Source organism: Limulus polyphemus, unplaced genomic scaffold (genome assembly GCF_000517525.1).
Source record: "Limulus polyphemus unplaced genomic scaffold, Limulus_polyphemus-2.1.2 Scaffold5064, whole genome shotgun sequence".
Taxonomy (NCBI): Eukaryota; Metazoa; Arthropoda; class Merostomata; order Xiphosura; family Limulidae; genus Limulus; species Limulus polyphemus.
Window position 1 is genome coordinate 39,230 of NW_013670674.1, and position 3,840 is coordinate 43,069.

Below are 3,840 nucleotides of genomic sequence, written 5' to 3' on the forward strand. Positions count from 1 at the left end.
GTCTGTATTGATAATTAATCTATCGTTATTTTTATGTGTGTCTCATTACGTTTTTTTATCATACCTGTTTAATGGTATATGATTGTTTGGTAGTTTAAATACTTCTAAATTCTTATGTTTAAAAAACAGATAAAATAAGGATATCAATATATAACAATTGTGAAATCATTTATTTATCCAAACTCTTTGAGAAGGCATGCTCCACCTCTTGTGAGCTGCTTCAGAATGGGAAATCGGTTGAGAAGAGCAGCCTCAGTTAACTAGAATCTGGGAATATGCCATTTCGTTTAGAATTCGAGTTTAAAAGATTTAATAAGCAATAATAAGAAAAAAATATGAAAAGAGTTATATTATGAGGTAGGATTAGCAGAAATGTTTGAACGTGGCATAATTTGTTGAAAGATTATATAAAACCATCAAATGTTCTTTAAAAGTTTAGGCCTCAGAGTCAGTTCTGGCTGTTTGGATCAAATAATCTGTTTTGCAAATCGAGAAAAACTCATCAAAAGTTTCGAGTTCACAAGGCCATCATTTGTCTAAATAATCGATCTATTCAGTAAATCTTCTATAACAGCAACAGACGTATCTTAAAGGAAATGAAAGACTGTAGAGTTGGAATATCAAGTCATGGTGCCAAAATCTCAATAAAGCTTCATATTGAGATATAATGTATAATTTAGCTGTTGTGTTCACGATGTTTCATTTTATATTTATGTAACTTTGAACCATATGTAATCTTCTTCTTACTAATTCATTATTATGGATTATTTAGCAGATAAATTGTTTGAGCTATTAATAAACGAATATGAAGCCAATCTCTAGTCCTATTTATCACTTATCTGTGCGTATTATACCAGTTTGAGGTACTAGTCCTTTACAGTTACCATTAACTTTAAATGGTATGAAAGTAACAGTTGTGATAGATTAAAAAGTGTATACCATAATTATTTTCTCTCTCTTCACAAAATAAGACGATACTGAATGTAACCATGCTCTGACACATAATGTTCACATAATATTAATGAATGCTTTAATTAATTTGCTCTTCATGTTACAGGAGTTAAGGAATTCGAAATAAAAATGTGTTCAAATAATCTTATTTCGTGATGGTCAACTTAGTTATTCAGAAGTAAGTACCCTCATATTGATCCTATTGTACCACTCTCTGCTTTGTGGAAAAACACACAACAACTAATCAACTATTTCTCCGTTTCTCGGTGTTAATTTCCTATTGAAAGCATTTGTGATACTCACTGATCAGTTGACATAAGTCTAGGAGAGACAGTTAGAAATTCTGAAATACATATCGCTCAATGACCTCTACAAAGATACTAGTATTAGGAATATGCAAACAGAACGTCGTCTCATGCAGCGTATGGGCCAAGTGATGTTTATGTTGCATATAGCAACGTTTTGTAAACCACTGAATATGAGTATTTAAAGTTATTGATGTATAAAGTTCACCGTGTAGCAAAGTGCTCAAGCATAATCTCGATTACTCGTCGAGTTGAGACCTTGCAGCATGTAGCACAGAGAACTTGTGCCTATTGGCTTTTTTTTTTAATCTGTATAGTTTCTGTGTGTTTGTGACAGAAACAGCCAAGAGTAACAGAACCTTCTTATCAAGTTTAAAAATGAGGCTGGCTTTACAGGAGGGACTAATTACTCTAATCAGTCTATCGGGTGGAAGACTCTCTACAAATATTCCACCAAAGGAAACTTTAAGTTGAGAGTGGGCAATCAAGTGAAGCGTCAAGTTGATACAGGTTACAATCCTGAATTATTAGATATCTTTACGATCCCAATTAGATTAGACAAAAATCATCCACTATACAAAAAACGAGACTATCTTTGAGGAATCTTAGGTGGAACATGTTAAGAATGTGAACTCTAACGAGTAATCCAGTCCTCAAGCTGTGGAAGAAGTACTATGAGAACGAGGATAAAGAACGATGTTAAAAACAAACAGTATTTAGTAAAATGGAACGGATATCCTAACAGTTTAATTGCTGGATCCCTTGATCAGGTCTGAATTGTCTGTAGTCATAAAATGTTAAGTATAATCCTTGTAACAAGGCCTGCTAATTTAAACTTCATAAAAGTTATTTTGGTTTTAATAAAGTTTTTCCATAATTCAGCTACACATATTTCGATTTTTTTTTTATCACGTAGGGAATTTTTACAAATCGGGAAGAAAAACAACAACTCTTACAACAACTTAGGTCAAAAACAACAGTTTAGAACAAATTATTATTTCTTTCACCACAAAGAACGTTTTTTTTTATTATCATGTTTATTATGTTTGGGTTCTAGAACGATCGATAAGACTCTCACGTCGTGATTGGTCTAGAAAACTCTATAGTGAGTGGTTGTCAACATATTAAGCATAACAAAATGTGACCCGATTTCAAAGAAAGTTATTCACTTATGTAAAAGTACATATAACGTTTTGTGAAAAGTCTGTACGCGGTGGAGAAAAACGGGTATCATTTTCGGATTCAGCGTACAGGAATTAATGTAGAACACGTCAAAATGTCGAAACAATAAAACCATCGCAGGCCTGTGTTATTATTATTCAATTGTACGTGATGTTGCCTAGTAACAGTTCTATGAACCATTTCCAACAATACTCCGTCGAATTATGCCACTCATCGTCCTACAAAACATGAAAATTCATGGGAAGTGGCCTTGACCAAATTACAGTATTCTCATGGTTAACATAACGTATCTAACAGTACAGGATGGATTTCTTACTTTATAAGCCCTCAGTCTGCTACTGTAATTAATTATATCAGACCATATCATTAAAATGAAGCTGAAAATTTAATAGGATCTTAAACCAAGTATAAGAATTCACTTCCTAAACCCACAAGGAACTTATATTTCCTTATGATTCGTTCACACACACACAAAAAAGGGCGGGAACGTGAATGACAGAACATCCATTAATGTCCATTCTGTACTACTTTGATAATAACCACATTATAACAGAGCCTACTGTAGCTCCGTACACGGTTAACATGTACGGTGTATTTTATTCACTCTATGTGTACACAAGTACTGTGGAACCAAGTATTTCTGGTGATGTAAATTTACCACTGGTACGAATCACTCAAGTTAAAGGTCAAGTTAGAAATATGATCACTGAAACATTTACAAATCAGTAACTTATTCTAATGAAAGTTTCAAACAATTGTATCAGTATAAAGGACCACATGAGTCGGTCTATCATGAGCCGGCCTATCATGAGCCAGTCTATCATGAGCTGGCCTATCATGAGCCGGCCTATCATGAGCCGGCCTATCATGAGCCGGCCTATCCTACTTGAACAAAGGAGGACCATCATATCGCTTTGTCTTATTATCCTGAACCAGCCATCTATGATACATACTACGATTACCAGGTGGGACATGGATAACTTTATGATGGAAGTCAATCTTCTCTCTTCTTAGCATCTTACAATATTCATGAAATATGCTTAGACATTCACTTTGTAGTCAAGTTGGTAAACCCGAAGAATTAATTTCTATAGAATCTTTTTCGATAGGGCCAAGAATAGCTCTTCTCCATTTTAAAGCCTTTTTTTTTAACAAGATGCTTCACTGTGATTTAGTGGTCATCTCTTCACTACTAACTAGTAAAACAAGGCATCACAACGATATAATGGTCATCTCTTCACTACTAACACGTAAAATAATATTTCACTATGATATAATGATCATCTCTTCACTACTAACTAGTAAAACAGAGAATCGCTGTGATTTAGTGGTCATCTCTTCACTACTAACTAGTAAAACAAGGCATCACAACGATATAATGGTCATCTCTTCACTACTAACA